Source organism: Anopheles darlingi, chromosome 2 (genome assembly GCF_943734745.1).
Source record: "Anopheles darlingi chromosome 2, idAnoDarlMG_H_01, whole genome shotgun sequence".
Classification (NCBI taxonomy): domain Eukaryota; kingdom Metazoa; phylum Arthropoda; class Insecta; order Diptera; family Culicidae; genus Anopheles; species Anopheles darlingi.
Window position 1 is genome coordinate 44,059,403 of NC_064874.1, and position 13,098 is coordinate 44,072,500.

A 13,098-nucleotide genomic window follows, 5' to 3' on the forward strand; every position below is an offset into this window, starting at 1 on the left:
TTGCATGCATGCTGTTCGGTGTGTTCGGAGTGGATGTCTGTCTGCGTGTGTGAGTAATGCTGCTTTGAATGCTTTACAATAGTTTTACTGGAACACTCAAACTATCTCGACATACTTTGGGCTGGATTTTTTTTTCACAATCCTCCATAAATTATTACAAAAAGCATAATCAGCAGCTGAGCTCCACTGTTCTATTAAAACTATGTGATCACTTCAGCGTCTTCAGAGCCTCCCTCGAATGTTCTTTGCTCTTTTGGGCGCGCTATTTGCCAGCCTTTTGTTCAGTTCTTTCCACGGCACACACAAACACACGTACGCGAGCATCGAAAGTTTACAGCCATTCTCCATGCTTGCGCCCTGTATGTGTGTACAAGTCAAGAAAACAATACCATTTCCACGTCTATCAGCCGGCAAAGGGAAGGATGCCTTTTCCCTCCCGCCCAACAAACTGTTCCTTGAAGCATTACCACACACACACACACATGAGCGCGCGGTTGGAGCCAAAATGCCAATAGATATAGTAAGACCCTCACTTCCTCCAGAATCACCACCGACTGCAGTGCTCAAGAGAGAGAGAGAGAGCTTTTTTGTGTGTTTAATGTTCTTCTTGCTGTCCTTCCGCTTCTGTTTCTTCTTGTTCTTTCGCTTCTTGTTCTTCTTCTGTTTCTTCCTGCTGTATTCCCCTTAGAAAAGTGATTTGGGGCAAAAAGTTTATCTTCTTTGCTACTTTTACAAGTCGGCTACTCCTTCTCACCCCGCTACCAACCGAAAAAACCGGAACAGAAGCCACCGCCGAAGGAAGCCGATTTCCGCCGACCTGTGCTGTAAGCTGTTCACCGAACGGATCGACACAACGGGCGCCCGGCGTAAAGTACGGGGATTGTTTTTCTTTTCCCCGACCACCGGACCGATGCGACCGGCCCGTGCGGCAAAATGTGTGAATAAATGGTTTTCCGCATCGTGGTCGCTATTTTGCCTTTACTACCGAAGCGCTAGTCAACCAGCCAGCCAGCCACCAACTTTGCCTTATGTGAGTTTTGTGCTCTTTTGCGGAACCGAGAGCGTAACCGTTTGCTTTTCATGACGGGTCATGCATATGTTGTAGCTAGTGTACGATCGTAAGTGTGTGTGTGTGTGTTGTTGTATGGTAAGATAGGTGAGCCCACCATAAGAATCAACTACTAATGGCGCCTCGAGTTTGGTGAATTCTCCTGAAACGAATCCTCAAGAAGTAAAGACAATAGTTCTGATGAAATTTGGAGTGAACGTTCGGTGAATCCACCTTTTCTGCAGCTGAAGTAGCTGATTAATCAACCAACGTGGCTGTTCTTTTGGCTTTCACAGCTACTTCCCTAATTCCTAGATAGCGCGGCATCAATTTTCTATACCCTAGCCATCGGTTGACATTCAATGGCCAACGAGCCCGATCCCGAGTGCCGCTTGTTTTTGGGGATTAAGTCATCGAATAATAACCGACAGCGAGTCCGTCTTGTTTACAATTGGCCGTGAAATGAATTTCATGTTTTCCTACTTTCCACGCGGTGGGGGGAATGTCCTCTCCCCCTAACTAATTGAAATGATTCCAATCAAAACAACATGCCTTTGCGTCGCTCGGTAACTCGGAATGCTGGCGCCGAGATGCTGAAGGCGAATATGTTTTGAATTATTCATCGCCATTGCCGCTGCAACGCCACGTCACGCGGTGTGTGTGTATGTATGATGGCTTTTCGATCACAAGCACCAACCAGCGAGCGAGCGAGCGAGCGAGCGAGCGGACGAACCGGAGACCCACCCCGGACCTGTCGTGAAGGTTGATGGTACGGGACGTACGCCGTCAGAGAGAGCGCAACATAATTAACTTTCCGTGTCCTGATGAATAATGTAGCATGGAAGCCCTGGGATTAACGTTGGTTTTGAGCCAACGCGAGCGCTCGTGTGTGTGTGTTTTTTGGGCTGCCCATTTCCAACATGACGTTCTTTCTCCTCGGCCGTGCTATGGGCTCATGGAGCTCCATCTTTGGCTTCTCGCGCACTCAACTACCACCACTGAAGGTAACGCGTAATTGATCGTTTCAAGTGCGGATTATCTAATTCCGGGAGTCGATCTCTTTCCAATTTACTTTTGCCCTAGACTAGACCCCCGATCCAGGTACTCAGTAGTGCTGGCTTTGCGGTAAGGTGCTGTCCCTGGACTGTGTAGCATGATTATTCTGTTCCACGAAGTTCTCTACAATCAAGGTCGGGGTTGTGTCTTAATGTACCGGTAGTCAAAAATATGCTATACAGCGCGGTTCCCCGGTTGGCGAATGGGCAAATGGTACGCCACGGAGAAGCAAAAGTGGCTACTCGCTTCCCTAGTCGGTCGATGAAATCTTAATTAATGAAATAAATTACTATCATCAACAACTGCGCTACTACAGTCGGCGATGTACTGACGGCGGTAAGGTTGGTAATCTTCCAAAAACTACTCTTCACTCGCTCTCGCTCCTTCTCTCTCTCTCTCTGTCTGTCTGTCCATCGATCCTGCACACTGTCGATGGGGTCGCGCAAAGGGAGTGCTACAATGAATCGATGGACGTTTGAATCGAGGGCGAAAAGATCGAATCACAATCTACTGAAGCTGCACGGTACAGCAGGCACCCGGGGGCACCGGAGAGACAGAAACAGAGAGGGGAGAGGAGTGGATAATTGATATGTATCGAAGAGCAACGTCGATGCCGTCGAGAACGAGTCGAGCTCTAGGGCTCATCTCCGAAAGCTCCGTGGCCAAGGCATGTAAAGTGGTATGCATGCCGCGCACTTGCTCCCTTTCCATCCCCGTAACATAATGCCGCATGATTCCGATCGCCCCTCCCATTCGCTTGCTAATGAGATTTTCCTACATTTTACGCGCAGCACAAAGCTTTGCGAAACTAGTCTGCACTCCGTTCCGTTGCAAGAATCCGTTGCTTCTGCTTTCCGTGCCTCAGAATCGGTCTCACTGTGAAGCAGCAGCGATAGCGAGTGTTTTACAGACCCTGATCCGCTCAGACCATTGGCCGTGTGGCAATCAAATGTAACGGTCGGCGCGGTGGCCGCTTCTGGAAAATCAGAACAGATGACAGGAGCGTCTAGGATCTCGTCTAGTTCGTTTCGATTCGTGCCATACTCAGGACGTTTCTCTTCTTGCCAATCCGGTCTGCCGTTCATCCCGGTATCGAGGTCGAGATCGAAATTAAGTGGATAGCGGAGAAAAATACCTTAATTTATTTGGACTCTCTCTCTGTCCCTCTCCTGGACAAGTCCACGTGAGTGAGTGCATGGTTCTTGGTATGACCGTCAGTGGAACGAACACAAAGGGGCGACTAAAGATACTTATCAGCCGACCATCAATAACACTCGGGAAGCGAATGAACGGTTATATCGATAGTTACGGGGAAAACGGAAACGGAAACTAATGATAGGCTATTCCGCCATTTTGCCATCGGTACGAGGAAGCAGGATTCATTGCCTCTGGCATCGCTACTCTACTTCGTAACACTATTCACTTCTACTTTCTCTAATGCTAGAAAGCCTACAGTTTTTTTCGAACCTACCTTCGATTCGGGGTTTCATGCTTTCATGCGATTCCGATTCCTTGGAATCAACACCAGTCCACAATAGATCCATGCTTACTTTTCCGAAAACAGGCTAAGCCAGAAAGAAGGCAAACAGCGCAATTTCGCGGAACAACAGCAGTCAACGGGGCAGAGCAACAGAAGTTTTAAAATCCTCCAATAAGCACGACCCCCCTACGACGACGACGAGGGAGAGAGGCCGAGGTGGGAATCGAGAACGCGCAACCACCGATACCCGGAACAACCGGCGAAAATCTCCTCGGCCTCCCCAACGGAAAGAGACTTTGGAATAAAGCCATCGAGCCATCGAGAGGCATTGCGAGTGTGTGTGCCATCTTCAGTTGGCACAAGAAGAAGTGCCAGAAGCAATTCTCATCATTTACAGGCCAAAGCACGGTGCGGCGGAGGACGGCTAAAGGTGGCTTAGCGCGCCTTTCCACTTCCACTTCCACATCGCCATCGCCCGTGTGACCGTGAAAGCGAGCGTTCGGCAAGCGAGCAAAGAGAGGAAGATACCGGAGAGCCTGAGCCGCATTCAATATTCACTAATCCACCCGCACCCCAGTGTGAAGATTATCGGATTACGAATTATGCTCTTTCATATTCTGCCCAGTTGTCGTCGTCGTCGTCGTCGTCGTCGTCGTGCTCATCGTCGTCTTGGGCGACGATTGTAGTAGGCTGAGCCTCTGTTTCTCTGATAGAATTTTGTCCCTCTAAGCCCCGTGACCGGCGCCATCCGGCTTCTTCAACGGTGCGGGCCAACGGTGCCGGCGACGTCTGGGAAACGCAAATCATAAGCTCCGTGCTACGGGCGTGCTGTCTCGGATCCGGGTTGGCGGCCAACGCGCGGAGAGCGCGAGCACGCCCGCTAAGAAGATTTCAATGAAATATTTATCCATCCCCGACAGCATATCCTTATCGTCTTGGCGCGCCGCTAAATCCGCTGCTGCGACACACCCGCAGCTTTGGAATTGATGCGCTCTGCCGGTGCCAGCTAGCCAGCCAGCCGGCCAGCCAGCCAGCCAACCATTGTCCTTGACTGGGCCAAGGAAGCCGCTTCCTTTTGGTTTTCGCTTCGTATTTTGCTATTTCCCTCACCGGGGCCAGCGCATATCCCCCTCTCACGTTGAACAGTCTTTGTGGCAACGGGAGCGAAAAATTAATGCTAAAGAGCCTCCCGGCCAGAGATTCGGGCCCCGGGATGGACCGATGGAAGCAACAGTGCAGACGTTTGGGGCCGAAGAGACTGGCGAAGTGGCCTGCGTCCGGTTCGTGTCACGGAGTAGCATGGCGCAGAAGCGATGGCCCGCGGAACCGGAGGGAGAGTAACTGTGCTGTACCGGGAAATACGGACCAGGAGCAGGGCGCAGCCAAGGCAGCTAGAAACCGATTTCGGTGGAATAAACAGTGGAAACGTGAGAATCGTTGTCGTCGCTCTTCGCATTGTGCCTGCCCTCCACTGAAGGCTCACCATTCGGAACGCGGTATTCTACTCCCGGGTGCACCGTGGTTCCGTCGTGGTTCCGTGGTTTAAAGCAGCCAATGCGAGACCCAAAGATTAGCCCCCCACCCTTTCCTGAAGGACAAGAAGCCCGAACGAAAAGACTCGAGCGAACACGGGGAATCAAGGATCTGGTCTTCAACCGTCCTTATTTTCGATGCTGCGCGCACAATGTTTTGCAACAAACCGACGTCGAGACCGACACAATTGAAGCTCATGCAAAGCCGACACTCCTCTGCACACTGACGATCCTAGCTAGCTTAGCGCGTGTCTCCGGCAGGTACTAAGTCTACACGGTCGCCTCCTCTGTGTCTGTCCTTACGTGGTAAGAGTTTGCCCACCATTGTTCCACCGAGGGGATTTGCACGAGGAGATTTAAATGGGAAGAAGAGCCAGCAAGGAAAGCAAACGAGTGTCGTCGTCGTCGTCGGCGAGTGAAGAGCGGCTCTTACTTTTGAATATCTGATTTTTTGGACAGCAAACAGGAGGACAGAATTAGGCAGCAAGCATTATAATGCCAGCAACAGCAGTGTACACGACGCTCGGCTGTGGGAAGATATGGATCCTTCGGGCGGCAACAAAACGGTGAAGCTTCAGGATTCTTCGGTTGCTTTGATAAGGGTTACACGTTCCCTTTCCTCTGTTGCGACGGTACTACGCCAGCAGCAAAGTGTCTTGGACTTTTGGACAACCGAGCTGCCGAGCTGCCGAGCTGGACAGGTACAAGGTTCCCGCAAAAGCCAGATGATAAATGACAAAGGCAGCCGAGTGGAGAGATATAACTCCGGGGCTTTTGCTTCAGTTTCGTACGTGAGCAGCGTGAGCTGTTCGAAGCCTGCTCTGTTCGAAGCTGTACTGTTGAAGGTTTGAAAAAAAAAACAGAAAGTGAAACCGAGCGCAACGGAAGCACATCTCATTGAATAATGATGCTCTGGTAAGGCACATTTTATTCGGCTACACCGAGATTAGCTTGATACCGGGCAATTTGTTGTTAAGAACAGCCTATCAGTACTGTAAGGCATAAAGTGGTTTGTTCCAGATGATTGTTCCTTTTACTAGCTATTTGCCCAACGGTTTATCGGCAACGAATGGAGTGACTTGGATTAATGTTTCAGAACCTGCAAGAGCTTTGCTGCAATGCCGAAAACAGCGCCTCTGGAATGCAAAACGGCTTACTATTGGTGCAAATTCTACAACGTGCGTTATCAATAACTTTCTTTATCTACGATTTTGGTAGCAATAGCCTTTGAGTACTGAAATATGTTCACTTCAATATGATCACACACCTTTATTGTTCTTTGCCAGAGAGCTTACTTAAAAAAGTTAGTTAGTTTGGATCACCCAAAACCAAGAAAGGATGGAAAGTCATCCAAAAGTAACGATTGAATGATTTAACAAAGATAGATTTTCCTAACAGTATTGTTTAATAAAAATTCTGGCTTTGACACGTGATTTCCAGAAATAAATGAAATATACACATTTGTCATCGATGCCTTACTTTATACTCTGAAATTGTCTCCACGCAGGGAAATTCGAATGGATTACTCCTTGCATTTTTTTTTTTTGCATAAACCCGAAATGGATATTATTCCACTTACGACGAATCCGGCTTTCGTATTTTTCTCGGATTGCACTTCGATTCCCATGAAAATTGTGTTGCAAAATGGATCGAAAATCAGATTTCTCCCAGGATTTCATATTTTCACCAATCACATCACACGCATGTTACGCATCATACTTTCACGTCACGTCACTTTCGAGACAAGCAATATTCCATGAAACAGAAATTAAGCATCGATGAATGGTAATGGTGAAACCAGACCGACACTCGAACCACCAACAATTTTCAGACTACTCGCCAATGTTGAACATGACTACAGGATTTCATGCGCACGAAGATAACGAACAAGTTTCCAGGGACTACCGGCACTGTCTAGCACGGGTATTAATTTTGCCTCTTTAGTCGTCATATGACTATGGTTTTTACCCAACAATACCACAAAATTGCTCTTTCCTAGCACTACAGAACTGCCACTGGCAGTGGATAGACAATTTGTACATTGTCAGAAAACGGATGCTGGATGCTAATTCTCTGCAGTCTTACCACAAACCGGCGACTTCAGCGAACGCTCGTCAAGTTTCAGTCTAAGCCATCACAATTTCATTGCCAGCCGGCACGTCGCTACAGCAAATCCTCTCACCTATTCTCGCTTTTCGGCTAATGATCCGGTTCGGGCGCATACACCTACGGACGTGATATCACAGATTAGCAGCGACAAGATCGGCAACTTTCCCAGTGGAATGATAGTGTTCCCTGAGCTTCAGAATACAGTGTACCGCTTTTATTACGTGTCACTTTGTGGCGGTCGCAAGTATGGCGTAAGATACAACCACATAAAACGCCCTCACTGACTGAAGCCAAGGGTTCCTAACGTACTAACTAGCACGGCACGGCAAATGAACGCTCCTTTAGCACGGCTGTGTATTAATTGAGTGACGCCGTCGCTTGCGACAGATGTGCCACATCGCGTGGAAGAAGGAAAGCAGACTTAATCTGCAAGGTAGCTTCTTTTCCATACTAGCTGCTAGAACCTCGGTGCGGTTTAGAACGATAGATTCCGTGTGTGAGGTTCCCCGAAGGAACATCCCGAACATAGCTCATACGTATGCGATGGCTCGAATGCATTCGGCTAACCTCGAGCTAATTTATTCCATCCTACGATCGACGGTTTTTGTCGATATCGACCCGGGTTTGTAGCCGGGCGGGTTCTATAAGATTAGTTTATCTGTGGCTTTTCCCCAAAACCGGAACGGCAAACGTGAACCCCGTGCCCAGAGCTTGTTTCAAGTCATAAAACTCCAATTTCACTTCTCTGAGGTAGGAAAGAGGATTCTGGGGAAGTGGAACCCATTAATGCTACATGCATGCCCCCCGTGTGTATGTGTGTGTAGCATGATGCTTGCTGGCCAACCCAATTCTACGTTGCCGTTTCGGGCAATTGGAACCAGAGCACATACTGCGCTGCGCGCACACTCATCATTTTCTGTTCCGTCTGCAGCTTCCCTGCTAGGATTCCTTGCCTGCTAGTCGAAAACCCATCGGGATTCGATTAGTTCCGTAGCTTGGGTCATTAAGGCAACGTGGTAAGCGAGCGTGGTGCTGGTGCTCAGTCGTACTTACAAACAGGAAACTCGTTGCGGTGTGCCTGAAACGAAAGACAAAGAGAAAAACACCAAAGCCGATTAGAATCAGGAATTCGGAATGTGGTTTCAATAGCCATGGAAAGATACGTCGCTTAGTCTACAGTTGTACAGGCTAAACCTATTCCTATTGCTGCTAAATCTTTGTTGCTGAGCACACACTTGTATTAAAGCTGCCCCAATGCGAAGTTAATTCAACTGTAAACTCCTCTATACGCTTTATGGAGCCTACGGTTGGCCATTATCATGGCGATGTTCTATAATATTCAGATTCCAAATAAGTAAATGCCTGCATAAGCTGTACAGTGCCGCAACGGGCTATGACATCATGCGCGAAACATGACAATTCGTGCATAATTAAAAATCCAAACGTGTAAGGGGTGGAAAAAAAACAGAATATGGCTTCTTACACTCATCCAGACCAGTGTGCAGCCCACTGCACTGCCATTATGAGTTCTTGAGTTCACGTGAAAGTCTGCACTTTTGCAGATTACCTTACACGGACCCCGGACTTCACGAGTGGCACTTCCGGCTGTTTGCTCATTCGCAGGCCGACAAATACATTACTTGAAAGCTTTCACGACGTCCTTCGCCGCTGTGCCCTTTTCGTCCTCGCGCCGCGTACTTACGCTCCACGGCCATAGCCATTTTGAAGTGACGAGGCCACTTCATGCTGCTGCTGCTGCTGCTGCTGCAGCTCATACCAAGAACCACGCGGCAAGCAGCTATCATACCGAGCAAGGAACTCGGCTGCCAGTGCATTAAATATTAATTTCTGCCTCTGCTGCTGCTGCTGCTGCCCAAAGTGACGGAATACTGGCTCGTGATGGCGTACGGCTTGACGCGCGACGCTACACACTACTACTCTCAGCCAATTTTCAGCTCAGCAACGAAGTGACGAAGGAAAATCGGAGGTGGTGCCTTCAGTGCCAACGGGGCCCGCCACGGCCCCAAACCCGTGCCAGCTAATGCAGCCGTAAAGTTGATCTTACTCGTAACCTTTTTTCCGTCTGCTAACATGACCCACCACTTTTCGCTCATCTCGAGCTCGCTCGTCTATCTTGTTCCCTGCTCGCAGCGCTATTCTTAGGTGACTTTGATGGAGCCCTGGTTTCTTCTGCTTCTGCGTCGTCAATGGCCACGGGCCAATCTAACGAAACGAGAAAGAGAGAGAGAGAGAGAGAGAGAGAGAGAGAGAGAGAGAGAGAGAGAGCTCGTGGCTGCAACCTCGCAACGGAACAGTCCCTGGGCTGGGAACGCAGGTCGATTTGCGTCGGGGGCTTCCATTTACGATGATGATTCATATTTAATGTTTAATAAACGGAAACTTATCCCCCAGACAGTATGGTTCGCTCCCAGTACCACGCTTCGTTCGCTCGCACACCGCAAACAAGGACCTCAGGGCATGTAAAGTTGTGCCCTGGCAAAATGTTCCTGGTGTGCTGGTTGTCTCCATTTCATCGTCGTTGACCTCCATCTTTCTCTCTCTCTCACACACACACACACACACTCTCTACACACAGGTTCGTCAGTGTGGCATCCGCTGTCATGCTGCGGAAGAAGCGGATTCAGCAGGTTATTCATAAGCTCCCGCGCACACTTCGATTTTCATTGCGACATCCGATCACCGGCACCACCGACAGGCGACATTCATGGGTTACTCGAACTGCTCAGAACTGCCACTTTAAACAATGTATGCGGAACGAAAGTGCACTGATCATCGGTTAATGATGACGCTCCGAAAAGCTCGGTGGGATTTCATCGTAATAAGAGAGAGAGCACGACCGAGCACGTCCGTGGCGCTTTGCGTACATTCCGTACCAAGGTTCTTCTCCCCTCCCATCAACAGGTCCGGTCCGGTTTCCGGACCAAATGAGCAATCGTACCAAACGGTTGTATCACACTTCCGCTGCCGAGCTCACTAGGGATCGGTGTGGGGCTTCTTTCTACAATTTGTTTTCCATGTTTTGGTCGCCAGTTTTTTTGTTTTGTGTTTTTTTTTTCTTGCAGTTGCTGCGGTTCCGCTGTGCCAAGCCGGCTGGCCCCGGCCGGCAGTGGATGAGAATCCATCCGAAAACTAAGTTGCAATTTTGTTTTCTGATTTCCCGCGAGATATTACGGAAGGCAGCGGGGCGAAACCCGTGCAATGCCGCCAGCAATGCTAGATTCCGATGCTCACCGGGAAAAACTTCGCTTCTGCCAGTCACTGTTCGTGGGGGAATACTATGCTAGTATGCTGCGGAACCGTTTGCGGTACATAACAACGAAGTAGCTACGAGCTTGTAGTGTGGGGAACAGATTTTCTGAAAGAGGCGGCAGCCCATGAAGTAGCTAGCATTTAATTGTGCTCTACGGTGTGGTCGGCAAACCATTACAAAGCCACAAAAAACCAACGATATCAGCATATTCTCTCATCAAACATTGGTAGAAAACGTGAAAAAAAACGCTCCTCGTCTCCTAAATGATTTAAGAAGTGACAAAAGCCATCAAAACAATGGCTAATGTTAATGATTGGGCCCATCATTAAAGGGAACCGAACCCGAACCAACCGACAGCCCAATCGCTTCTGCAAGCTGCTGCTGTGCTGGTCATTGGAAAAATAGTTAATTGCTGTTTGCTGTTGAATTTATGTTGCGAACCATTTCCCCCGCGCTCATCTGGCACAGACGCCGGCGCCAGATAAATCGCCTGGCCGTTAGAACACCCCCCGAACCACCCCCCCCCCCCACCCCACACACCCACTCCCCACGCCCACAGTGATCGTGTGCTCTGCGTTCTATCGCTGCGGAGACGAAATTATTTTCCCTCATTAACTTGAAATCAAATTTCGAACCCCAAAAGGCCGGATGTGGACGAAAAAGGGACCCCGAACGAAGACACTATCTCGTCCTTCGGCAGGACATTCGACAGGATCTATCCATCGAGTGGTCTCACATCCGCCGAGAACGCCGGCACCCCAATTGGTGGCCATTTTTCATTCTCGTTTTTGAAACGTCATAAACACGGTTCCCGGGCCGGACCCCGGCAACAAAAAGGAGAAGAATAATAAGAACGGTGTCTTTAGTAGAGGCGTTGCGACTCACCAGCTTGTTACATCCAGCAAACGGTTGCCGTTTTCGTCAACCTCTTGAGGGTCCGGTGCCGAGACTGAGGGACAAGGGAGACACCCTTTTCGGGGTAGCCACACCTGCCTCTATTCACCAAGCGCCGGTTGCCAACCTTAACCAGGTGGCACCATAAAAACTTCCCAATTTTCTTGTTTAATTAAGGTTGGCTATTCAAAGGCGTTTCGCCATTCTGGCCATTTGTTGAGACGCTTTCCTCTGCCTCCCTCTCTCCTGCTCTCTCTTTCCGTCTCTATTGCTCGGTCCGTCCATCAAACCCAATCAGTCTACGGTTCCTCGGTTTCTCGGTTTTTAGCGCCAACGTCACCTTTCCTGGATGGTGTCCTTTCAAACGTACCACCTTCCGTCAACTCCCGCCATTGGACAGGCGGCGACATGGCAACAGCGGCTTAACCTTCGGTGCGGCACGTGCGCCACCACCATTCCGCCAGTGACTCGCGTGGTACGAAAGCAATGTCGTGAAAGCTTCCGTTTCCGTGCCCATTTTCTCGTTGGCACCACGAAGCACCTGAAGCTACCGGGAGTGAGAAGACTATCAGGCACATCCGTAGCACAGCATTCCGAGAGCAGGGTGAACCGTGCCTCCCGAGTACGCCTTGGTAACGCTAGCAACAGAGGATCCGATCCCTCACTACCACACCGACGGTAACGCAGTTTACGCAGTTACCATTTTTTAATGAGTGTCATTTCCCTCGTCTCAAAATCAGATAATTAATTTCACCGCTCGACACACCGGCCTGCCTTAGTGTGTGTGTTTGTGCCTGTGTGTCTTCTCTAGTGGAGGGTCAACAATGGTAGGACACGTCTGCCACAAGCTACCAAATACTTCATGACTCCCAATCAACGGCAACGACAACGGCTAAGGCTGCTGTTGGGAGAGTCGTAAGTTCCGAAGGACGAAACACGCGCAAGCTTCTCTTCTTGGCGATGGTTATTACCTCAAACCAACACTGCCATCAGCTATCCGTACGCACACAGGGGACACAGAAAATCACTAGCGCGTAGAGAGCCACTTCTTGGCACAATGGTACCGTCCAGGCACCTTCGGATTCTGCACCTTCCTCTCTCCTTTTCTTCTAATGATAATGATGATGATGTGCTCTTAGCATACCATGGGCCCTGCATTTCCACCTGACACCGAGCGACCGGGATTTTACTGAGAGTTTCTTTCACCTTTTCTGTTTCTGTGTTTTTGAAAACTAATGACAAACACACACACACACATACACTCGTGGGCGCGCTTCATGTTGAGCACTCTGTTCTGTGGAATGTTGTGACCCACTGATGCTGTCATCACATGCCACACTGTTTTGAGGCGATGTCCTTAGAACATCAAGTAGCTTTACACGAGTGTCATTAAGCGTAGTGGTACCTTTGCCTTCGTAGCAGAAGACAGAAATGTCACCCAGGGAAAAGGCACTCCGGAAGATGCTTGACGTTTGCCTTACAGTGAACCCGGTTTTTCACAGTTCTAACCCTGCCACAAGATGCGATTCATAGGCGCTGGCTTACAATGGCTGGTTCATTATAAGAAGACTACACTAAGAGGGGCACACGTGGTTGTCACTTAATATAAAGTTACTGAGAGAGAGAGAGAGAAAGAGAGAGAGAGAGAGAGAGAGAGAGAGAGAGAGAAAGAGTGTCAAGAGGATGCTTTGGAGGTTTTTTTTCGTGA

The 13,098-nt window shown here is 49.3% G+C and overlaps 1 protein-coding gene across 5 annotated transcripts in view; it reads right to left on the reverse strand.

Annotated features, from left to right (window-relative positions):
• Positions 1-13,098, reverse strand: part of LOC125949228 (cadherin-87A) — a 137,298-nt gene that overhangs the window by 68,887 nt on the left and 55,313 nt on the right. For all 5 annotated transcript variants that reach the window (XM_049676046.1, XM_049676047.1, XM_049676048.1 and 2 more), the window contains one exon: positions 8,279-8,303. The gene's annotated coding sequence lies outside the window, so the exon portion shown is untranslated. The remainder of the gene's footprint in view (positions 1-8,278; positions 8,304-13,098) is intronic.